General features: G+C 35.7%; 10 non-coding genes across 10 annotated transcripts; all 10 read left to right on the forward strand.

The window, feature by feature from the left end:
* The first annotated feature begins 1,201 nt into the window (after window positions 1-1,201).
* On the forward strand, window positions 1,202-1,273 carry Trnaq-cug (transfer RNA glutamine (anticodon CUG)). The gene has a single exon. It is a non-coding gene; the product is annotated as a tRNA-Gln (tRNA).
* A 1,139-nt stretch (window positions 1,274-2,412) lies between these two features.
* On the forward strand, window positions 2,413-2,484 carry Trnaq-uug (transfer RNA glutamine (anticodon UUG)). The gene has a single exon. It is a non-coding gene; the product is annotated as a tRNA-Gln (tRNA).
* Window positions 2,485-7,148: 4,664 nt separating this feature from the next.
* Window positions 7,149-7,220, forward strand: Trnaq-uug (transfer RNA glutamine (anticodon UUG)). The gene has a single exon. It is a non-coding gene; the product is annotated as a tRNA-Gln (tRNA).
* A 2,064-nt stretch (window positions 7,221-9,284) lies between these two features.
* Window positions 9,285-9,356, forward strand: Trnaq-cug (transfer RNA glutamine (anticodon CUG)). The gene has a single exon. It is a non-coding gene; the product is annotated as a tRNA-Gln (tRNA).
* Window positions 9,357-10,517: 1,161 nt separating this feature from the next.
* Trnaq-uug (transfer RNA glutamine (anticodon UUG)) lies at window positions 10,518-10,589 on the forward strand. Its single transcript has one exon. It is a non-coding gene; the product is annotated as a tRNA-Gln (tRNA).
* Window positions 10,590-15,245: 4,656 nt separating this feature from the next.
* On the forward strand, window positions 15,246-15,317 carry Trnaq-uug (transfer RNA glutamine (anticodon UUG)). The gene has a single exon. It is a non-coding gene; the product is annotated as a tRNA-Gln (tRNA).
* A 2,098-nt stretch (window positions 15,318-17,415) lies between these two features.
* Trnaq-cug (transfer RNA glutamine (anticodon CUG)) lies at window positions 17,416-17,487 on the forward strand. Its single transcript has one exon. It is a non-coding gene; the product is annotated as a tRNA-Gln (tRNA).
* Window positions 17,488-18,654: 1,167 nt separating this feature from the next.
* Trnaq-uug (transfer RNA glutamine (anticodon UUG)) lies at window positions 18,655-18,726 on the forward strand. The gene has a single exon. It is a non-coding gene; the product is annotated as a tRNA-Gln (tRNA).
* Window positions 18,727-23,382: 4,656 nt separating this feature from the next.
* On the forward strand, window positions 23,383-23,454 carry Trnaq-uug (transfer RNA glutamine (anticodon UUG)). Its single transcript has one exon. It is a non-coding gene; the product is annotated as a tRNA-Gln (tRNA).
* A 2,072-nt stretch (window positions 23,455-25,526) lies between these two features.
* On the forward strand, window positions 25,527-25,598 carry Trnaq-cug (transfer RNA glutamine (anticodon CUG)). The gene has a single exon. It is a non-coding gene; the product is annotated as a tRNA-Gln (tRNA).
* The last annotated feature ends 827 nt before the right edge of the window (window positions 25,599-26,425 follow it).

Genomic DNA, 26,425 nt, shown 5'->3' on the forward strand with positions numbered 1-26,425 from the left:
GACTACAGCCGAAGACGAAGTTAAAGGAAATTATTGTTTTGGTTACCAAGAGGATACCATCACCGTGAATGGCCAAACCCACCTGGCAGTGGACAAGATCACCTGTCTTGGCAGTAGCAGTCGCGTGCAGTCCAAAGCGATGATGAGACAAATGCCAGAATTGCCAAAGCAAGAGTGGCCTGTGGCATCTCACGAGCAAATGTGTTCAGTCCACAGAACTCACGGTACTAATTCAGTTCCCATAGTAAACCTATGTAAACACCATGATATTTAAAATTCAACAACTTAAAGATTGTGAGTGCTCATAATCAAACCTACATTTATAAGTATAGATGAAACCTATATTTATCGGTATAGATGAAATCTGGATGTCAGCTTTTGTGCAGATGAAAGGATATGAGCCGCGGCATTTTCTGGACCAGTATGTGTTTGAAACATGTGCTTTCAATTCCGCACCAAAGAGTCAGGTGCGAATTTTAGTAATGAGTGTTCCAAACTCAAGACGGTAAAAGGACTTAAATTCCATCAATAAAATAATGTCATTTTCAATGGGCTTCCTAAAGAAACTCATCTGGATATGATTTCAAGACAGAGTCCCAGACTCTGAGGTTTTCACGTAGACAGGAATATAGAAGAAATATCGCCTTGATGGTTACATATTTAGAACTTTAAAATCTCGGGAAAAACATACTATATCATTATTTATATATAGAGTATTGATCTGCCTAAATTTAGCCTGATAGTCATAAGTGAACTTTATAACTTGATTTTAAATTAGCCAGCATAATTTCATTTTATTTAATCACTTTAAGATATTTCAATGTATCTTACTAATTTAATATACATTCCACTCGAACGTAATAGTACTAATCTTTTAGGCATTTCACTTTTAATCTTCATATACACTTTTATTATTTTCATATATATATATATATATATATATATATATATATATATATATATATATATATATATATATATATATATATATATACATATTCATCTGTGTGTGTGTGTTTGTTTGTGTGTATTACAGGAGTGTAACGTTTTATCAATAAAGTAAGACGAAATCTCTGACAACATGAATGCACCTTATCGGTAATATAAATGAACACAAGGGAGTCCAACGGTAAGCTGATATAATACTGATATATTACTACCTCCTAACATGTTTTTGGAATATGACCCTGTGTCATCGATAGGTTCCATGGTGTAATGGTTAGCACTCTGGACTCTGAATCCAGCAATCCGAGTTCAAATCTCGGTGGAACCTAAGTTTATCTTTTTAATCCTAAAAATACCTTTTCTTAAAGTTTTATGTCGAACAGAAGACAAATGTACAATAGTAGAAGCGAGTATGAGAGGATACATTGTATGTACCTATTTAACGACATACAGTATTGCTTGGAAATGGGTTAGTGCGAAATATGAATCTAGTTTCGCAATAGAGTTGCAACCTAGTGCTCCTTGCTGACAATTCAATAATTCGCACTTAAAAAGGGGAATCTCGCAAATTCTTTGCAACTACATTACGATTTGAAAACAAAGATATCTTGTAATTTCGACTTTGATTTATTAATTGCAATTAAAGAATTGCGCAACGTAAACACATTTCCTTTATGTCTTGATATTGGCTGCGGACCGTTACCTCTTCTCACTTTTCTCCGCGAGGAGTCAATTACACTGCACTATATGTGTTTCATTATGAATATATGCATATATTAGTCGATATCAATTTTAAATAGCGAATCCCTTTTCTATAACGTGACCTCTACCATGACAACACTGATACTGACCAGCACTCGATACCTTAGAAACTGTATTCGTACACATTTATTATAAATGTCACTAATGTGCAAAGTGATAAGAGGTACACTTTACGATCACATTGTTGTTATACAAATATGATCTTTTTCTTTTATAGTTATTCTCTCTCTCTCTCTCTCTCTCTCTCTCTCTCTCTCTCTCTCTCTCTCCCACTCTGTGTATTCCAATTTAATGCGTTATGGACACGGATTCAAAGCATAAACCTTCTTGATGGAAACATTTTATATTGCGGACACCAAAAGTTGGTGTCCACAGGGTACTCACCGCTAAATTATTCCTCTGATTCACGTATATAATGGTGATAGGAAACGAATAAACCTGCGTTGGAAAGCGTTTCCCGCCAAATGTGTGTATATTTATTTTTACTTTTCCATTCAGCAGCCAATGTGTGCGAACCCGTCACACACAGACATATTGCGATTTGCGCATGTCATTGCCATTGGATACTGGAATAGCTCTCTTCCTATTGAGTATTATCGCCTCGCTCCTATTACCTCATGCACATGTTTTAGCAAAACAGTAAAGAATACGCATATACTACAACCTACTAATAAGTTTTGAGAAGATGACCCGTTGTAACCGATAGGTTCCATGGTGTAATGGTTAGCACTCTGGACTTTGAATCCAGCAATCCGAGTTCAAATCTCGGTGGAACCTAGGTTTTTTTTATTTTTATTCAAATACTTTTCTCAAAGTTTCATGTGGAACAGGAGGCGAATGTACAGAAGAAGAAGAAGCGACTTACAGCCCCTTGCTTACAACTCAGTAATTCGTACTTACAACTATATATTACCTAAATCCTCTTCAACAACATTACAATTTTTGCACTTAGAAATTTTGTAATTACGACTTTGTTTTCTTAATTTTTCACTTACCGTCAAAGGACAAAGATAACCTAGAAATTGAAAGCTTGCGTTGTCGGACCGCTCCAGTGGCCTAGTGGTTAGAGCGCCCGCCTTGGATGTGGGAGATCGTGGGTTTGATCCCCGGCCGAGTCATGCCAAAGACTTACAAAAATGGTACTAACAGCTACCTCGCTAGGCGCACAGCATTAAGAGGTTAGTTTTAGGACTGGTCGGCCTGGTGTCAGGATAATGTGTCTGTGTGGTACATCATGCTACATGTCTGCAGCATGATGCCCCAGTGCTAGACATCACTATAAACTGCCACATTGCAGGCATCGTAGCGATATGACTGAATTTATTTTAAAGCTACGTTAAAAATCTAAATCGGACACACACGTTGTCGGAAATATGGCAGGCATATATGGAGGTGGATTACCGAAATAATTATATGCGTGTATTTCCTAATCTTCCATGATGCATTATTGTAAATGGCTGCTTGCAAGTGCTACTTTCATAATTCTATCAATGTATATTGTATTTTCATTGATGCAAATTGTACGTGGCAGTTTGTAAGTGCTACTTTCCTTCTGCATTATTGTAAATGACTGCTTGCAAGTGCTACATTCATAATTCTAGTCAAGAATTTTCTAATTTTCATTGATGCAAGCTGTAAATGGTTGCTTGCAAGTTTTTCGATCAACTTTCCTTCTGCGTTATTTTATCTTGCGATTTGCCACAACTGAATCGATTCCGTAATTTGTCGTATGACAAACGCAATGTCAGTTACTACAAACTTTGTATATTCTGTTTCTGAACTTTACAATTACATCATTCCAACTGCTGTTTTTATACCTATCTGGTCCTGCAACAATGTAAATACTAAGTTTTATCAGTATCGTCTTTGTCGTCCATCTCGTGTCTCTCTAAATTTCTAAATTTTTTCCTTTACGGCATTCATTTTATGTCGATAACTCTTTCACTCCCCTTTTTTGAGGTGTACATTACCAACACAGTTTTAATCGTCTCTAAAACCATATGCTTTCTCGAAGATCTAAGCGATTTATAGCACCTTACGAGAACAAAAACGCATACACTACAACAGGGTGGTCCATCTTTTTCAAACCCAGTTTTGACGCACTGAAGTATTTACCTTCAAAGTTTAAGAAATCTACTTCTTAGTGTCATCTCTCATTACTTGGAAACATTAGTTATTTTAGCAAAGTAAGGATCAGAAATGACAATGATATATTCCCTCGTAATCTTCTTAACGAGTATTCATCGGACGAACCCTGGTTGTAAGGATTGTATTGTACGTCACCCATTTTGACGCACCTCACAGACGTCTTTCTTTTCCTGTGATAATATTGTACATAAGTTCCCGCGAAAATAAAATAATTCAGATCAACATCAATAGCACATAAAAAAGTTTATAGGTAAAATGACATTAAAAACAATTAATCATTCCTTACAGGTGTTATTATTCTTATCATGATCTTCATTTTGGAACATATTTTGCCGCAAAAAAAACCCCCAAATAATCAAACTGTGGAAAATCATGTTCGTATCATGATAAAAGTATTTACTTGCGATTAGAAGTATTGGATTTAGTGTACAGTTGTTCCCAAATACTTAATTTGCATTGTTAATGTACGGAACCTTAACCTTTGAATGTATTTATATATATAAAAAACAAAAACAAAAAACAGCTTTAAAACTACTTTGCATCCATTAAAACATTTGTCTCTAAAACTGAAAATAATCAGAGACAAAAGATTTTACAGGAGATTTTACTTTTATTTTTTGTAATTCTTGCCATTATCAAACCAATTAAAATTAATAATTTGGTTCAAGAATTTTGCAAATATAAAGATAGGACTCTTAGGATGTAATTATTCAGCTGCTCTTTGTCATATTAAAGATTTAAGAAAGAAGCTTTAAAGATATTTTGAAATATGAATGTTGCGGTCGATGAGTGTGTTTTGGGACAGTCTTCAGCAAGTATCAACAAAAGAATAAACTCTAATGATCTTGCTCGATAATTATACAGGGTAGAATTTTACAGATCGCTGTCTTTTTATTTGGTTTTGTTCTATTTAATCGCCTACATGTATCATGGGTAGTTGAGGTTGTTTTGGGACAGTCTTTTGCTGTCCTAGGGTAGTCATGGCATCTTTTATTTGGTGATAATTACCAATATGGGATACACTATATATTTTAAAAAACTCTCCTGATCTTACTCGATAATTATACAATCCAGGATTTTACTGATCACTGTCTTTTATAAGGTTTGATTCAATATAATGGTATACATGTATCCTGGGTAGGTGAGAGAGTTTTCGGACAGTCTTGAGCTAGCCCCATTACTTTCAGGGTGACAGATACAAAAATTAAACTACTGAATGTCTACTTCCTGCATACGTTCTTGGAAATAATCAAACATAAAATTTGCTGGACAGATTTGGGGAGGCAAACAAGTGTTAAAACATTGCCTAAACTTTTAGAACACGTTTTGCTTGAATATTCTTTAAAGGAATTGGCTATGAAAAGCTTGAGGACGCATACATTATGGTCAACAAGTGTTGCTTGCTTGACTTTGTGTTAGGTAAAGAACCGAGAGTCTACCATTTTTCTATTAGATGGCTTGTCAAATGGTCAAATGCAGGAATAGGTTGCAGATGTGCCTTAGATATCTTCTGATTGGGATTTCCTACCATTTGACAAGTGTAAGATGAGCTAAGGTACTTAAAAACATCACTTTAATTTTCAGCAAATAAAAACGATTCAGGATCTTGTGATAAGTCTTACTGACACCAAATGACCAGCTTAAGGGGTTTTATGGGCTATACTATGCATGTCCTGTCCATATGCCTTCGGAACAACACTTTCACCAGCAGGTGCATCGGTTGCCGCCATTTTCTCATAATGAACCCATTTTTCACAAAGTAATAAACTGGTACTTGTGTGGCTTTAATTTTTAAAACCGAGACTTGTATCTTCTCTGAGGAATACTACTTGGTGGCCTATAACTCACATTAAACTGACTTGCATACTTATAAAGTAGCTGTTACTTTCTGCTCAGATATCTTACAACTGCAGTCAGAAATTGGCTAGTGGTTTCTATTATTCTGTGAAGAAACTAACTTACATGTGAATCTCTCTCTCTCTCTCTCTCTCTCTCTCTCTCCCTCTCTTTGCTGAGTGATTAAGACATCTAAATTATGGAATATACCTTGTCCATTGTTCGAAGGCACAATTACATTAGGGAAAGAGGCGAAATGTAGAATTTCATCTCAGGTTCATAAATAAAATAGTTTTGTGAGGGTCAGTGTATCAGATATAACTAATTAGCAAATAAAATATAAACATTTTCATGGGTTTTTGCTCATAGCAAGAGCAAGGAATTTTCTTTATTGCCCGCAAAATAAATTCTCCGAAAAGTGAGCATTTTTGTACAGTGTATATATTGAATACAGATCCAACTCAAGGGTTCTACGTATGAGAGCAGGGAAGACATCAGAAAAGCCATATGGACGTCATAGAAAAATCAAGAAAAAGTATCCAAACATCTATATGTCGCGTGGTGGATAGCTTATCAAAGGGTTAGAGGCCAGAATGGGTGTCCGGGGACCCATAGGTTATTGAATGAGACAAGAGACCTTTTCCGTACTACTAGTGGATTTCATAGAAGAAATATAAAAAATTATGTATAAGAGAATATTGTTTACAGATGATTAGTATGTATTACTGGGTGAAATTTGGAAACTACACTAAAGACTCACATGTCTCAGTTACATGTAACATTGTTTAGTTTTATCTAAATTCTAATAATGAACATGTATCTACACTTCTCAGATGTGAATCGATACCATTATCATAATCAATTAATTTAGAGCCACATTCAGCGTTTTCTTTGATGTTTCTTTTACAAAAGTTAATCAGAATGTACTTTATACCTTAAACAACAAAGATACTTCATTTGCCTTCTAAAAATTGAATAAGAATATTCCCAGTCGGGTTACAGTTCTTTTCATATTTAGTGTCAATATAATTACAACTCGTGACGTGTTCCCACTGCATAGTTACACTTCCTGTATACATAAGATAAGGCAACTATGTACACTGATAGATACAAGCCTGGGGCAATCTGATTAAATTCAAATCTCCTCTGTCTTAACGTGAAGATCTGAGAGCGACCGCTAAGAGGTCATATTCTACTAATTTTGGAATTAGCCAGTGGAAATGCAGCTTTCAGAAATTTTAAATTTCCAATCTTTCGGCCCACCACGACGATCTTTAGCACACCGCACAGTCTCCGAAACGCGAAGGTGTAAGACTTCATCTAGTTGGCTGGTAAAATTAGCGATTTTGCTAATAACATAAGTCATCAGAACATGGCCACTAAATGGCCGCTGTCAGAACTTGGCGTAGAACAGTGGAGACACTTTTTACAAGTGTCTTGTCGACACATGCTACAATGGTTCCATGGTGTAATGGTTAGCACTCTGGACTTTGAATCCAGCGATCCGAGTTCAAATCTCGGTGGAACCTTGAATATTATTTTAAGTTCTTTCTTATTTACATTAATTTAAAGACTTTATTTTATTTTTGTAAATCCTAATGCGAAAGATGAGGTGGGTGTATGCAAATTGAAGCGAATATGATCCCTATGTGTGTCTATTTCGTCATACAACATAGTTTGAAAACCGGTTAGTTCAACAAAGTATGAATAAATTGTCACAATTGTTGAGTTACAAATTCAAAATAAAACAAGCTCGAAGCTAAAATGAAGTATGACAATTTCTTCATATTGTCGGAGGATCATCAGCTCTGTCTCTATGTAAGTGTCAGTTAATCGCTGTACATGGTTGTTTATTGATACATATATAGACCTTTCCATAGCCCTTGGATTTTTCAAAGAAATTTCCGTACGCCCTTGGATTTTTCATCGACCTCACCATACGTCATTGGATTTTTCAACGACCTTTCCATATTTCCTCGGATTTTTCAAGTCTTCGCAGTAATTTACAAAAAATGTTTAATTTTGTTCGCTGAAAATGTCTCCGAAACAACAAATAAACCCTGATCTATTCGGACTACCTCGACAGTTTCTACGAAGATAATGACTGTACGATTGACCTAGAGCTTACGAATGAAAAAGTAGTTAGATGCATTCGCAATTTTTCGGACAATCCTTCTTTCGCAAACAGGTGAGGTGATCCGACTGCAGTTATCGGCATATATTCCAAGGTGTGATCAATAGGATTGACCTCGAAATTGAGAATTTAAAAGGCGCGGCCTGCTGGTTATCACGTGATCTTTTGCCATTACGGTACCGATATCGCCCAGCGCTCCATACTGTAAGGACAATGATATCGATATCAGATGCCGGTGGGCCGGATTGTTTTTCAATCTGAGGAGACTACAGCCGAAGACGAAGTTAAAGGAAATTATTGTTTTGGTTACCAAGAGGATACCATCACCGTGAATGGCCAAACCCACCTGGCAGTGGACAAGATCACCTGTCTTGGCAGTAGCAGTCGCGTGCAGTCCAAAGCGATGATGAGACAAATGCCAGAATTGCCAAAGCAAGAGTGGCCTGTGGCATCTCACGAGCAAATGTGTTCAGTCCACAGAACTCACGGTACTAATTCAGTTCCCATAGTAAACCTATGTAAACACCATGATATTTAAAATTCAACAACTTAAAGATTGTGAGTGCTCATAATCAAACCTACATTTATAAGTATAGATGAAACCTATATTTATCGGTATAGATGAAATCTGGATGTCAGCTTTTGTGCAGATGAAAGGATATGAGCCGCGGCATTTTCTGGACCAGTATGTGTTTGAAACATGTGCTTTCAATTCCGCACCAAAGAGTCAGGTGCGAATTTTAGTAATGAGTGTTCCAAACTCAAGACGGTAAAAGGACTTAAATTCCATCAATAAAATAATGTCATTTTCAATGGGCTTCCTAAAGAAACTCATCTGGATATGATTTCAAGACAGAGTCCCAGACTCTGAGGTTTTCACGTAGACAGGAATATAGAAGAAATATCGCCTTGATGGTTACATATTTAGAACTTTAAAATCTCGGGAAAAACATACTATATCATTATTTATATATAGAGTATTGATCTGCCTAAATTTAGCCTGATAGTCATAAGTGAACTTTATAACTTGATTTTAAATTAGCCAGCATAATTTCATTTTATTTAATCACTTTAAGATATTTCAATGTATCTTACTAATTTAATATACATTCCACTCGAACGTAATAGTACTAATCTTTTAGGCATTTCACTTTTAATCTTCATATACACTTTTATTATTTTCATATATATATATATATATATATATATATATATATATATATATATATATATATATATATATATATATATACATATTCATCTGTGTGTGTGTGTTTGTTTGTGTGTATTACAGGAGTGTAACGTTTTATCAATAAAGTAAGACGAAATCTCTGACAACATGAATGCACCTTATCGGTAATATAAATGAACACAAGGGAGTCCAACGGTAAGCTGATATAATACTGATATATTACTACCTCCTAACATGTTTTTGGAATATGACCCTGTGTCATCGATAGGTTCCATGGTGTAATGGTTAGCACTCTGGACTCTGAATCCAGCAATCCGAGTTCAAATCTCGGTGGAACCTAAGTTTATCTTTTTAATCCTAAAAATACCTTTTCTTAAAGTTTTATGTCGAACAGAAGACAAATGTACAATAGTAGAAGCGAGTATGAGAGGATACATTGTATGTAGCTATTTAACGACATACAGTATTGCTTGGAAATGGGTTAGTGCGAAATATGAATCTAGTTTCGCAATAGAGTTGCAACCTAGTGCTCCTTGCTGACAATTCAATAATTCGCACTTAAAAAGGGGAATCTCGCAAATTCTTTGCAACTACATTACGATTTGAAAACAAAGATATCTTGTAATTTCGACTTTGATTTATTAATTGCAATTAAAGAATTGCGCAACGTAAACACATTTCCTTTATGTCTTGATATTGGCTGCGGACCGTTACCTCTTCTCACTTTTCTCCGCGAGGAGTCAATTACACTGCACTATATGTGTTTCATTATGAATATATGCATATATTAGTCGATATCAATTTTAAATAGCGAATCCCTTTTCTATAACGTGACCTCTACCATGACAACACTGATACTGACCAGCACTCGATACCTTAGAAACTGTATTCGTACACATTTATTATAAATGTCACTAATGTGCAAAGTGATAAGAGGTACACTTTACGATCACATTGTTGTTATACAAATATGATCTTTTTCTTTTATAGTTATTCTCTCTCTCACTCTCTCTCTCTCTCTCTCTCTCTCTCTCTCTCTCTCTCTCTCTCTCTCTCTCTCTCTCCCACTCTGTGTATTCCAATTTAATGCGTTATGGACACGGATTCAAAGCATAAACCTTCTTGATGGAAACATTTTATATTGCGGACACCAAAAGTTGGTGTCCACAGGGTACTCACCGCTAAATTATTCCTCTGATTCACGTATATGATGGTGATAGGAAACGAATAAACCTGCGTTGGAAAGCGTTTCCCGCCAAATGTGTGTATATTTATTTTTACTTTTCCATTCAGCAGCCAGTGTGTGCGAACCCGTCACACACAGACATATTGCGATTTGCGCATGTCATTGCCATTGGATACTGGAATAGCTCTCTTCCTATTGAGTATTATCGCCTCGCTCCTATTACCTCATGCACATGTTTTAGCAAAACAGTAAAGAATACGCATATACTACAACCTACTAATAAGTTTTGAGAAGATGACCCGTTGTAACCGATAGGTTCCATGGTGTAATGGTTAGCACTCTGGACTTTGAATCCAGCAATCCGAGTTCAAATCTCGGTGGAACCTAGGTTTTTTTTTATTTTTATTCAAATACTTTTCTCAAAGTTTCATGTGGAACAGGAGGCGAATGTACAGAAGAAGAAGAAGCGACTTACAGCCCCTTGCTTACAACTCAGTAATTCGTACTTACAACTATATATTACCTAAATCCTCTTCAACAACATTACAATTTTTGCACTTAGAAATTTTGTAATTACGACTTTGTTTTCTTAATTTTTCACTTACCGTCAAAGGACAAAGATAACCTAGAAATTGAAAGCTTGCGTTGTCGGACCGCTCCAGTGGCCTAGTGGTTAGAGCGCCCGCCTTGGATGTGGGAGATCGTGGGTTTGATCCCCGGCCGAGTCATGCCAAAGACTTACAAAAATGGTACTAACAGCTACCTCGCTAGGCGCACAGCATTAAGAGGTTAGTTTTAGGACTGGTCGGCCTGGTGTCAGGATAATGTGTCTGTGTGGTACATCATGCTACATGTCTGCAGCATGATGCCCCAGTGCTAGACATCACTATAAACTGCCACATTGCAGGCATCGTAGCGATATGACTGAATTTATTTTAAAGCTACGTTAAAAATCTAAATCGGACACACACGTTGTCGGAAATATGGCAGGCATATATGGAGGTGGATTACCGAAATAATTATATGCGTGTATTTCCTAATCTTCCATGATGCATTATTGTAAATGGCTGCTTGCAAGTGCTACTTTCATAATTCTATCAATGTATATTGTATTTTCATTGATGCAAATTGTACGTGGCAGTTTGTAAGTGCTACTTTCCTTCTGCATTATTGTAAATGACTGCTTGCAAGTGCTACATTCATAATTCTAGTCAAGAATTTTCTAATTTTCATTGATGCAAGCTGTAAATGGTTGCTTGCAAGTTTTTCGATCAACTTTCCTTCTGCGTTATTTTATCTTGCGATTTGCCACAACTGAATCGATTCCGTAATTTGTCGTATGACAAACGCAATGTCAGTTACTACAAACTTTGTATATTCTGTTTCTGAACTTTACAATTACATCATTCCAACTGCTGTTTTTATACCTATCTGGTCCTGCAACAATGTAAATACTAAGTTTTATCAGTATCGTCTTTGTCGTCCATCTCGTGTCTCTCTAAATTTCTAAATTTTTTCCTTTACGGCATTCATTTTATGTCGATAACTCTTTCACTCCCCTTTTTTGAGGTGTACATTACCAACACAGTTTTAATCGTCTCTAAAACCATATGCTTTCTCGAAGATCTAAGCGATTTATAGCACCTTACGAGAACAAAAACGCATACACTACAACAGGGTGGTCCATCTTTTTCAAACCCAGTTTTGACGCACTGAAGTATTTACCTTCAAAGTTTAAGAAATCTACTTCTTAGTGTCATCTCTCATTACTTGGAAACATTAGTTATTTTAGCAAAGTAAGGATCAGAAATGACAATGATATATTCCCTCGTAATCTTCTTAACGAGTATTCATCGGACGAACCCTGGTTGTAAGGATTGTATTGTACGTCACCCATTTTGACGCACCTCACAGACGTCTTTCTTTTCCTGTGATAATATTGTACATAAGCTCCCGCGAAAATAAAATAATTCAGATCAACATCAATAGCACATAAAAAAGTTTATAGGTAAAATGACATTAAAAACAATTAATCATTCCTTACAGGTGTTATTATTCTTATCATGATCTTCATTTTGGAACATATTTTGCCGCAAAAAAACCCCCAAATAATCAAACTGTGGAAAATCATGTTCGTATCATGATAAAAGTATTTACTTGCGATTAGAAGTATTGGATTTAGTGTACAGTTGTTCCCAAATACTTAATTTGCATTGTTAATGTACGGAACCTTAACCTTTGAATGTATTTATATATATAAAAAACAAAAACAAAAAACAGCTTTAAAACTACTTTGCATCCATTAAAACATTTGTCTCTAAAACTGAAAATAATCAGAGACAAAAGATTTTAGAGGAGATTTTACTTTTATTTTTTGTAATTCTTGCCATTATCAAACCAATTAAAATTAATAATTTGGTTCAAGAATTTTGCAAATATAAAGATAGGACTCTTAGGATGTAATTATTCAGCTGCTCTTTGTCATATTAAAGATTTAAGAAAGAAGCTTTAAAGATATTTTGAAATATGAATGTTGCGGTCGATGAGTGTGTTTTGGGACAGTCTTCAGCAAGTATCAACAAAAGAATAAACTCTAATGATCTTGCTCGATAATTATACAGGGTAGAATTTTACAGATCGCTGTCTTTTTATTTGGTTTTGTTCTATTTAATCGCCTACATGTATCATGGGTAGTTGAGGTTGTTTTGGGACAGTCTTTTGCTGTCCTAGGGTAGTCATGGCGTCTTTTATTTGGTGATAATTACCAATATGGGATACACTATATATTTTAAAAAACTCTCCTGATCTTACTCGATAATTATACAATCCAGGATTTTACTGATCACTGTCTTTTATAAGGTTTGATTCAATATAATGGTATACATGTATCCTGGGTAGGTGAGAGAGTTTTCGGACAGTCTTGAGCTAGCCCCATTACTTTCAGGGTGACAGATACAAAAATTAAACTACTGAATGTCTACTTCCTGCATACGTTCTTGGAAATAATCAAACATAAAATTTGCTGGACAGATTTGGGGAGGCAAACAAGTGTTAAAACATTGCCTAAACTTTTAGAACACGTTTTGCTTGAATATTCTTTAAAGGAATTGGCTATGAAAAGCTTGAGGACGCATACATTATGGTCAACAAGTGTTGCTTGCTTGACTTTGTGTTAGGTAAAGAACCGAGAGTCTACCATTTTTCTATTAGATGGCTTGTCAAATGGTCAAATGCAGGAATAGGTTGCAGATGTGCCTTAGATATCTTCTGATTGGGATTTCCTACCATTTGACAAGTGTAAGATGAGCTAAGGTACTTAAAAACATCACTTTAATTTTCAGCAAATAAAAACGATTCAGGATCTTGTGATAAGTCTTACTGACACCAAATGACCAGCTTAAGGGGTTTTATGGGCTATACTATGCATGTCCTGTCCATATGCCTTCGGAACAACACTTTCACCAGCAGGTGCATCGGTTGCCGCCATTTTCTCATAATGAACCCATTTTTCACAAAGTAATAAACTGGTACTTGTGTGGCTTTAATTTTTAAAACCGAGACTTGTATCTTCTCTGAGGAATACTACTTGATGGCCTATAACTCACATTAAACTGACTTGCATACTTATAAAGTAGCTGTTACTTTCTGCTCAGATATCTTACAACTGCAGTCAGAAATTGGCTAGTGGTTTCTATTATTCTGTGAAGAAACTAACTTACATGTGAATCTCTCTCTCTCTCTCTCTCTCTCCCTCTCTTTGCTGAGTGATTAAGACATCTAAATTATGGAATATACCTTGTCCATTGTTCGAAGGCACAATTACATTAGGGAAAGAGGCGAAATGTAGAATTTCATCTCAGGTTCATAAATAAAATAGTTTTGTGAGGGTCAGTGTATCAGATATAACTAATTAGCAAATAAAATATAAACATTTTCATGGGTTTTTGCTCATAGCAAGAGCAAGGAATTTTCTTTATTGCCCGCAAAATAAATTCTCCGAAAAGTGAGCATTTTTGTACAGTGTATATATTGAATACAGATCCAACTCAAGGGTTCTACGTATGAGAGCAGGGAAGACATCCGAAAAGCCATATGGACGTCATAGAAAAATCAAGAAAAAGTATCCAAACATCTATATGTCGCGTGGTGGATAGCTTATCAAAGGGTTAGAGGCCAGAATGGGTGTCCGGGGACCCATAGGTTATTGAATGAGACAAGAGACCTTTTCCGTACTACTAGTGGATTTCATAGAAGAAATATAAAAAGCTATGTATAAGAGAATATTGTTTACAGATGATTAGTATGTATTACTGGGTGAAATTTGGAAACTACACTAAAGACTCACATGTCTCAGTTACATGTAACATTGTTTAGTTTTATCTAAATTCTAATAATGAACATGTATCTACACTTCTCAGATGTGAATCGATACCATTATCATAATCAATTAATTTAGAGCCACATTCAGCGTTTTCTTTGATGTTTCTTTTACAAAAGTTAATCAGAATGTACTTTATACCTTAAACAACAAAGATACTTCATTTGCCTTCTAAAAATTGAATAAGAATATTCCCAGTCGGGTTACAGTTCTTTTCATATTTAGTGTCAATATAATTACAACTCGTGACGTGTTCCCACTGCATAGTTACACTTCCTGTATACATAAGATAAGGCAACTATGTACACTGATAGATACAAGCCTGGGGCAATCTGATTAAATTCAAATCTCCTCTGTCTTAACGTGAAGATCTGAGAGCGACCGCTAAGAGGTCATATTCTACTAATTTTGGAATTAGCCAGTGGAAATGCAGCTTTCAGAAATTTTAAATTTCCAATCTTTCGGCCCACCACGACGATCTTTAGCACACCGCACAGTCTCCGAAACGCGAAGGTGTAAGACTTCATCTAGTTGGCTGGTAAAATTAGCGATTTTGCTAATAACATAAGTCATCAGAACATGGCCACTAAATGGCCGCTGTCAGAACTTGGCGTAGAACAGTGGAGACACTTTTTACAAGTGTCTTGTCGACACATGCTACAATGGTTCCATGGTGTAATGGTTAGCACTCTGGACTTTGAATCCAGCGATCCGAGTTCAAATCTCGGTGGAACCTTGAATATTATTTTAAGTTCTTTCTTATTTACATTAATTTAAAGACTTTATTTTATTTTTGTAAATCCTAATGCGAAAGATGAGGTGGGTGTATGCAAATTGAAGCGAATATGATCCCTATGTGTGTCTATTTCGTCATACAACATAGTTTGAAAACCGGTTAGTTCAACAAAGTATGAATAAATTGTCACAATTGTTGAGTTACAAATTCAAAATAAAACAAGCTCGAAGCTAAAATGAAGTATGACAATTTCTTCATATTGTCGGAGGATCATCAGCTCTGTCTCTATGTAAGTGTCAGTTAATCGCTGTACATGGTTGTTTATTGATACATATATAGACCTTTCCATAGCCCTTGGATTTTTCAAAGAAATTTCCGTACGCCCTTGGATTTTTCATCGACCTCACCATACGTCATTGGATTTTTCAACGACCTTTCCATATTTCCTCGGATTTTTCAAGTCTTCGCAGTAATTTACAAAAAATGTTTAATTTTGTTCGCTGAAAATGTCTCCGAAACAACAAATAAACCCTGATCTATTCGGACTACCTCGACAGTTTCTACGAAGATAATGACTGTACGATTGACCTAGAGCTTACGAATGAAAAAGTAGTTAGATGCATTCGCAATTTTTCGGACAATCCTTCTTTCGCAAACAGGTGAGGTGATCCGACTGCAGTTATCGGCATATATTCCAAGGTGTGATCAATAGGATTGACCTCGAAATTGAGAATTTAAAAGGCGCGGCCTGCTGGTTATCACGTGATCTTTTGCCATTACGGTACCGATATCGCCCAGCGCTCCATACTGTAAGGACAATGATATCGATATCAGATGCCGGTGGGCCGGATTGTTTTTCAATCTGAGGAGACTACAGCCGAAGACGAAGTTAAAGGAAATTATTGTTTTGGTTACCAAGAGGATACCATCACCGTGAATGGCCAAACCCACCTGGCAGTGGACAAGATCACCTGTCTTGGCAGTAGCAGTCGCGTGCAGTCCAAAGCGATGATGAGACAAATGCCAGAATTGCCAAAGCAAGAGTGGCCTGTGGCATCTCACGAGCAAATGTGTTCAGTCCACAGAACTCACGGTACTAATTCAGTTCCCATAGTAAACCTATGTAAACACCATGATATTTAAAATTCAACAACTTAAAGATTGTGAGTGCTCATAATCAAACCTACATTTATAAGTATAGATGAAACCTATATTTATCGGTATAGATGAAATCTGGATGTCAGCTTTTGTGCAGATGAAAGGATATGAGCCGCGGCATTTTCTGGACCAGTATGTGTTTGAAACATGTGCTTTCAATTCCGCACCAAAGAGTCAGGTGCGAATTTTAGTAATGAGTGTTCCAAACTCAAGACGGTAAAAGGACTTAAATTCCATCAATAAAATAATGTCATTTTCAATGGGCTTCCTAAAGAAACTCATCTGGATATGATTTCAAGACAGAGTCCCAGACTCTGAGGTTTTCACGTAGACAGGAATATAGAAGAAATATCGCCTTGATGGTTACATATTTAGAACTTTAAAATCTCGGGAAAAACATACTATATCATTATTTATATATAGAGTATTGATCTGCCTAAATTTAGCCTGATAGTCATAAGTGAACTTTATAACTTGATTTTAAATTAGCCAGCATAATTTCATTTTATTTAATCACTTTAAGATATTTCAATGTATCTTACTAATTTAATATACATTCCACTCGAACGTAATAGTACTAATCTTTTAGGCATTTCACTTTTAATCTTCATATACACTTTTATTATTTTCATATATATATATATATATATATATATATATATATATATATATATATATATATATATATATATATATATATATATATATATATATATATATATATATATATATACATATTCATCTGTGTGTGTGTGTTTGTTTGTGTGTATTACAGGAGTGTAACGTTTTATCAATAAAGTAAGACGAAATCTCTGACAACATGAATGCACCTTATCGGTAATATAAATGAACACAAGGGAGTCCAACGGTAAGCTGATATAATACTGATATATTACTACCTCCTAACATGTTTTTGGAATATGACCCTGTGTCATCGATAGGTTCCATGGTGTAATGGTTAGCACTCTGGACTCTGAATCCAGCAATCCGAGTTCAAATCTCGGTGGAACCTAAGTTTATCTTTTTAATCCTAAAAATACCTTTTCTTAAAGTTTTATGTCGAACAGAAGACAAATGTACAATAGTAGAAGCGAGTATGAGAGGATACATTGTATGTACCTATTTAACGACATACAGTATTGCTTGGAAATGGGTTAGTGCGAAATATGAATCTAGTTTCGCAATAGAGTTGCAACCTAGTGCTCCTTGCTGACAATTCAATAATTCGCACTTAAAAAGGGGAATCTCGCAAATTCTTTGCAACTACATTACGATTTGAAAACAAAGATATCTTGTAATTTCGACTTTGATTTATTAATTGCAATTAAAGAATTGCGCAACGTAAACACATTTCCTTTATGTCTTGATATTGGCTGCGGACCGTTACCTCTTCTCACTTTTCTCCGCGAGGAGTCAATTACACTGCACTATATGTGTTTCATTATGAATATATGCATATATTAGTCGATATCAATTTTAAATAGCGAATCCCTTTTCTATAACGTGACCTCTACCATGACAACACTGATACTGACCAGCACTCGATACCTTAGAAACTGTATTCGTACACATTTATTATAAATGTCACTAATGTGCAAAGTGATAAGAGGTACACTTTACGATCACATTGTTGTTATACAAATATGATCTTTTTCTTTTATAGTTATTCTCTCTCTCACTCTCTCTCTCTCTCTCTCTCTCTCTCTCTCTCTCTCTCTCTCTCTCTCTCTCTCTCTCTCTCTCCCACTCTGTGTATTCCAATTTAATGCGTTATGGACACGGATTCAAAGCATAAACCTTCTTGATGGAAACATTTTATATTGCGGACACCAAAAGTTGGTGTCCACAGGGTACTCACCGCTAAATTATTCCTCTGATTCACGTATATGATGGTGATAGGAAACGAATAAACCTGCGTTGGAAAGCGTTTCCCGCCAAATGTGTGTATATTTATTTTTACTTTTCCATTCAGCAGCCAGTGTGTGCGAACCCGTCACACACAGACATATTGCGATTTGCGCATGTCATTGCCATTGGATACTGGAATAGCTCTCTTCCTATTGAGTATTATCGCCTCGCTCCTATTACCTCATGCACATGTTTTAGCAAAACAGTAAAGAATACGCATATACTACAACCTACTAATAAGTTTTGAGAAGATGACCCGTTGTAACCGATAGGTTCCATGGTGTAATGGTTAGCACTCTGGACTTTGAATCCAGCAATCCGAGTTCAAATCTCGGTGGAACCTAGGTTTTTTTTTATTTTTATTCAAATACTTTTCTCAAAGTTTCATGTGGAACAGGAGGCGAATGTACAGAAGAAGAAGAAGCGACTTACAGCCCCTTGCTTACAACTCAGTAATTCGTACTTACAACTATATATTACCTAAATCCTCTTCAACAACATTACAATTTTTGCACTTAGAAATTTTGTAATTACGACTTTGTTTTCTTAATTTTTCACTTACCGTCAAAGGACAAAGATAACCTAGAAATTGAAAGCTTGCGTTGTCGGACCGCTCCAGTGGCCTAGTGGTTAGAGCGCCCGCCTTGGATGTGGGAGATCGTGGGTTTGATCCCCGGCCGAGTCATGCCAAAGACTTACAAAAATGGTACTAACAGCTACCTCGCTAGGCGCACAGCATTAAGAGGTTAGTTTTAGGACTGGTCGGCCTGGTGTCAGGATAATGTGTCTGTGTGGTACATCATGCTACATGTCTGCAGCATGATGCCCCAGTGCTAGACATCACTATAAACTGCCACATTGCAGGCATCGTAGCGATATGACTGAATTTATTTTAAAGCTACGTTAAAAATCTAAATCGGACACACACGTTGTCGGAAATATGGCAGGCATATATGGAGGTGGATTACCGAAATAATTATATGCGTGTATTTCCTAATCTTCCATGATGCATTATTGTAAATGGCTGCTTGCAAGTGCTACTTTCATAATTCTATCAATGTATATTGTATTTTCATTGATGCAAATTGTACGTGGCAGTTTGTAAGTGCTACTTTCCTTCTGCATTATTGTAAATGACTGCTTGCAAGTGCTACATTCATAATTCTAGTCAAGAATTTTCTAATTTTCATTGATGCAAGCTGTAAATGGTTGCTTGCAAGTTTTTCGATCAACTTTCCTTCTGCGTTATTTTATCTTGCGATTTGCCACAACTGAATCGATTCCGTAATTTGTCGTATGACAAACGCAATGTCAGTTACTACAAACTTTGTATATTCTGTTTCTGAACTTTACAATTACATCATTCCAACTGCTGTTTTTATACCTATCTGGTCCTGCAACAATGTAAATACTAAGTTTTATCAGTATCGTCTTTGTCGTCCATCTCGTGTCTCTCTAAATTTCTAAATTTTTTCCTTTACGGCATTCATTTTATGTCGATAACTCTTTCACTCCCCTTTTTTGAGGTGTACATTACCAACACAGTTTTAATCGTCTCTAAAACCATATGCTTTCTCGAAGATCTAAGCGATTTATAGCACCTTACGAGAACAAAAACGCATACACTACAACAGGGTGGTCCATCTTTTTCAAACCCAGTTTTGACGCACTGAAGTATTTACCTTCAAAGTTTAAGAAATCTACTTCTTAGTGTCATCTCTCATTACTTGGAAACATTAGTTATTTTAGCAAAGTAAGGATCAGAAATGACAATGATATATTCCCTCGTAATCTTCTTAACGAGTATTCATCGGACGAACCCTGGTTGTAAGGATTGTATTGTACGTCACCCATTTTGACGCACCTCACAGACGTCTTTCTTTTCCTGTGATAATATTGTACATAAGCTCCCGCGAAAATAAAATAATTCAGATCAACATCAATAGCACATAAAAAAGTTTATAGGTAAAATGACATTAAAAACAATTAATCATTCCTTACAGGTGTTATTATTCTTATCATGATCTTCATTTTGGAACATATTTTGCCGCAAAAAAACCCCCAAATAATCAAACTGTGGAAAATCATGTTCGTATCATGATAAAAGTATTTACTTGCGATTAGAAGTATTGGATTTAGTGTACAGTTGTTCCCAAATACTTAATTTGCATTGTTAATGTACGGAACCTTAACCTTTGAATGTATTTATATATATAAAAAACAAAAACAAAAAACAGCTTTAAAACTACTTTGCATCCATTAAAACATTTGTCTCTAAAACTGAAAATAATCAGAGACAAAAGATTTTAGAGGAGATTTTACTTTTATTTTTTGTAATTCTTGCCATTATCAAACCAATTAAAATTAATAATTTGGTTCAAGAATTTTGCAAATATAAAGATAGGACTCTTAGGATGTAATTATTCAGCTGCTCTTTGTCATATTAAAGATTTAAGAAAGAAGCTTTAAAGATATTTTGAAATATGAATGTTGCGGTCGATGAGTGTGTTTTGGGACAGTCTTCAGCAAGTATCAACAAAAGAATAAACTCTAATGATCTTGCTCGATAATTATACAGGGTAGAATTTTACAGATCGCTGTCTTTTTATTTGGTTTTGTTCTATTTAATCGCCTACATGTATCATGGGTAGTTGAGGTTGTTTTGGGACAGTCTTTTGCTGTCCTAGGGTAGTCATGGCGTCTTTTATTTGGTGATAATTACCAATATGGGATACACTATATATTTTAAAAAACTCTCCTGATCTTACTCGATAATTATACAATCCAGGATTTTACTGATCACTGTCTTTTATAAGGTTTGATTCAATATAATGGTATACATGTATCCTGGGTAGGTGAGAGAGTTTTCGGACAGTCTTGAGCTAGCCCCATTACTTTCAGGGTGACAGATACAAAAATTAAACTACTGAATGTCTACTTCCTGCATACGTTCTTGGAAATAATCAAACATAAAATTTGCTGGACAGATTTGGGGAGGCAAACAAGTGTTAAAACATTGCCTAAACTTTTAGAACACGTTTTGCTTGAATATTCTTTAAAGGAATTGGCTATGAAAAGCTTGAGGACGCATACATTATGGTCAACAAGTGTTGCTTGCTTGACTTTGTGTTAGGTAAAGAACCGAGAGTCTACCATTTTTCTATTAGATGGCTTGTCAAATGGTCAAATGCAGGAATAGGTTGCAGATGTGCCTTAGATATCTTCTGATTGGGATTTCCTACCATTTGACAAGTGTAAGATGAGCTAAGGTACTTAAAAACATCACTTTAATTTTCAGCAAATAAAAACGATTCAGGATCTTGTGATAAGTCTTACTGACACCAAATGACCAGCTTAAGGGGTTTTATGGGCTATACTATGCATGTCCTGTCCATATGCCTTCGGAACAACACTTTCACCAGCAGGTGCATCGGTTGCCGCCATTTTCTCATAATGAACCCATTTTTCACAAAGTAATAAACTGGTACTTGTGTGGCTTTAATTTTTAAAACCGAGACTTGTATCTTCTCTGAGGAATACTACTTGATGGCCTATAACTCACATTAAACTGACTTGCATACTTATAAAGTAGCTGTTACTTTCTGCTCAGATATCTTACAACTGCAGTCAGAAATTGGCTAGTGGTTTCTATTATTCTGTGAAGAAACTAACTTACATGTGAATCTCTCTCTCTCTCTCTCTCTCTCCCTCTCTTTGCTGAGTGATTAAGACATCTAAATTATGGAATATACCTTGTCCATTGTTCGAAGGCACAATTACATTAGGGAAAGAGGCGAAATGTAGAATTTCATCTCAGGTTCATAAATAAAATAGTTTTGTGAGGGTCAGTGTATCAGATATAACTAATTAGCAAATAAAATATAAACATTTTCATGGGTTTTTGCTCATAGCAAGAGCAAGGAATTTTCTTTATTGCCCGCAAAATAAATTCTCCGAAAAGTGAGCATTTTTGTACAGTGTATATATTGAATACAGATCCAACTCAAGGGTTCTACGTATGAGAGCAGGGAAGACATCCGAAAAGCCATATGGACGTCATAGAAAAATCAAGAAAAAGTATCCAAACATCTATATGTCGCGTGGTGGATAGCTTATCAAAGGGTTAGAGGCCAGAATGGGTGTCCGGGGACCCATAGGTTATTGAATGAGACAAGAGACCTTTTCCGTACTACTAGTGGATTTCATAGAAGAAATATAAAAAGCTATGTATAAGAGAATATTGTTTACAGATGATTAGTATGTATTACTGGGTGAAATTTGGAAACTACACTAAAGACTCACATGTCTCAGTTACATGTAACATTGTTTAGTTTTATCTAAATTCTAATAATGAACATGTATCTACACTTCTCAGATGTGAATCGATACCATTATCATAATCAATTAATTTAGAGCCACATTCAGCGTTTTCTTTGATGTTTCTTTTACAAAAGTTAATCAGAATGTACTTTATACCTTAAACAACAAAGATACTTCATTTGCCTTCTAAAAATTGAATAAGAATATTCCCAGTCGGGTTACAGTTCTTTTCATATTTAGTGTCAATATAATTACAACTCGTGACGTGTTCCCACTGCATAGTTACACTTCCTGTATACATAAGATAAGGCAACTATGTACACTGATAGATACAAGCCTGGGGCAATCTGATTAAATTCAAATCTCCTCTGTCTTAACGTGAAGATCTGAGAGCGACCGCTAAGAGGTCATATTCTACTAATTTTGGAATTAGCCAGTGGAAATGCAGCTTTCAGAAATTTTAAATTTCCAATCTTTCGGCCCACCACGACGATCTTTAGCACACCGCACAGTCTCCGAAACGCGAAGGTGTAAGACTTCATCTAGTTGGCTGGTAAAATTAGCGATTTTGCTAATAACATAAGTCATCAGAACATGGCCACTAAATGGCCGCTGTCAGAACTTGGCGTAGAACAGTGGAGACACTTTTTACAAGTGTCTTGTCGACACATGCTACAATGGTTCCATGGTGTAATGGTTAGCACTCTGGACTTTGAATCCAGCGATCCGAGTTCAAATCTCGGTGGAACCTTGAATATTATTTTAAGTTCTTTCTTATTTACATTAATTTAAAGACTTTATTTTATTTTTGTAAATCCTAATGCGAAAGATGAGGTGGGTGTATGCAAATTGAAGCGAATATGATCCCTATGTGTGTCTATTTCGTCATACAACATAGTTTGAAAACCGGTTAGTTCAACAAAGTATGAATAAATTGTCACAATTGTTGAGTTACAAATTCAAAATAAAACAAGCTCGAAGCTAAAATGAAGTATGACAATTTCTTCATATTGTCGGAGGATCATCAGCTCTGTCTCTATGTAAGTGTCAGTTAATCGCTGTACATGGTTGTTTATTGATACATATATAGACCTTTCCATAGCCCTTGGATTTTTCAATGAAATTTCCGTACGCCCTTGGATTTTTCATCGACCTCACCATACGTCATTGGATTTTTCAACGACCTTTCCATATTTCCTCGGATTTTTCAAGTCTTCGCAGTAATTTACAAAAAATGTTTAATTTTGTTCGCTGAAAATGTCTCCGAAACAACAAATAAACCCTGATCTATTCGGACTACCTCGACAGTTTCTACGAAGATAATGACTGTACGATTGACCTAGAGCTTACGAATGAAAAAGTAGTTAGATGCATTCGCAATTTTTCGGACAATCCTTCTTTCGCAAACAGGTGAGGTGATCCGACTGCAGTTATCGGCATATATTCCAAGGTGTGATCAATAGGATTGACCTCGAAATTGAGAATTTAAAAGGCGCGGCCTGCTGGTTATCACGTGATCTTTTGCCATTACGGTACCGATATCGCCTAGCGCTCCATACTGTAAGGACAATGATATCGATATCAGATGCCGGTGGGCCGGATTGTTTTTCAATCTGAGGAGACTACAGCCGAAGACGAAGTTAAAGGAAATTATTGTTTTGGTTACCAAGAGGATACCATCACCGTGAATGGCCAAACCCACCTGGCAGTGGACAAGATCACCTGTCTTGGCAGTAGCAGTCGCGTGCAGTCCAAAGCGATGATGAGACAAATGCCAGAATTGCCAAAGCAAGAGTGGCCTGTGGCATCTCACGAGCAAATGTGTTCAGTCCACAGAACTCACGGTACTAATTCAGTTCCCATAGTAAACCTATGTAAACACCATGATATTTAAAATTCAACAACTTAAAGATTGTGAGTGCTCATAATCAAACCTACATTTATAAGTATAGATGAAACCTATATTTATCGGTATAGATGAAATCTGGATGTCAGTTTTTGTGCAGATGAAAGGATATGAGCCGCGGCATTTTCTGGACCAGTATGTGTTTGAAACATGTGCTTTCAATTCCGCACCAAAGAGTCAGGTGCGAATTTTAGTAATGAGTGTTCCAAACTCAAGACGGTAAAAGGACTTAAATTCCATCAATAAAATAATGTCATTTTCAATGGGCTTCCTAAAGAAACTCATCTGGATATGATTTCAAGACAGAGTCCCAGACTCTGAGGTTTTCACGTAGACAGGAATATAGAAGAAATATCGCCTTGATGGTTACATATTTAGAACTTTAAAATCTCGGGAAAAACATACTATATCATTATTTATATATAGAGTATTGATCTGCCTAAATTTAGCCTGATAGTCATAAGTGAACTTTATAACTTGATTTTAAATTAGCCAGCATAATTTCATTTTATTTAATCACTTTAAGATATTTCAATGTATCTTACTAATTTAATATACATTCCACTCGAACGTAATAGTACTAATCTTTTAGGCATTTCACTTTTAATCTTCATATACACTTTTATTATTTTCATATAAATATATATATATATATATATATATATATATATATATATATATATATATATATATATATATATATATATATACATATTCATCTGTGTGTGTGTGTTTGTTTGTGTGTATTACAGGAGTGTAACGTTTTATCAATAAAGTAAGACGAAATCTCTGACAACATGAATGCACCTTATCGGTAATATAAATGAACACAAGGGAGTCCAACGGTAAGCTGATATAATACTGATATATTACTACCTCCTAACATGTTTTTGGAATATGACCCTGTGTCATCGATAGGTTCCATGGTGTAATGGTTAGCACTCTGGACTCTGAATCCAGCAATCCGAGTTCAAATCTCGGTGGAACCTAAGTTTATCTTTTTAATCCTAAAAATACCTTTTCTTAAAGTTTTATGTCGAACAGAAGACAAATGTACAATAGTAGAAGCGAGTATGAGAGGATACATTGTATGTACCTATTTAACGACATACAGTATTGCTTGGAAATGGGTTAGTGCGAAATATGAATCTAGTTTCGCAATAGAGTTGCAACCTAGTGCTCCTTGCTGACAATTCAATAATTCGCACTTAAAAAGGGGAATCTCGCAAATTCTTTGCAACTACATTACGATTTGAAAACAAAGATATCTTGTAATTTCGACTTTGATTTATTAATTGCAATTAAAGAATTGCGCAACGTAAACACATTTCCTTTATGTCTTGATATTGGCTGCGGACCGTTACCTCTTCTCACTTTTCTCCGCGAGGAGTCAATTACACTGCACTATATGTGTTTCATTATGAATATATGCATATATTAGTCGATATCAATTTTAAATAGCGAATCCCTTTTCTATAACGTGACCTCTACCATGACAACACTGATACTGACCAGCACTCGATACCTTAGAAACTGTATTCGTACACATTTATTATAAATGTCACTAATGTGCAAAGTGATAAGAGGTACACTTTACGATCACATTGTTGTTATACAAATATGATCTTTTTCTTTTATAGTTATTCTCTCTCTCACTCTCTCTCTCTCTCTCTCTCTCTCTCTCTCTCTCTCTCTCTCTCTCTCTCTCTCTCCCACTCTGTGTATTCCAATTTAATGCGTTATGGACACGGATTCAAAGCATAAACCTTCTTGATGGAAACATTTTATATTGCGGACACCAAAAGTTGGTGTCCAC

This window comes from Sinohyriopsis cumingii, chromosome 17, assembly GCF_028554795.1.
Source record: "Sinohyriopsis cumingii isolate HCF-2022 chromosome 17, ASM2855479v2, whole genome shotgun sequence".
Lineage (NCBI taxonomy): Eukaryota > Metazoa > Mollusca > Bivalvia > Unionida > Unionidae > Sinohyriopsis > Sinohyriopsis cumingii.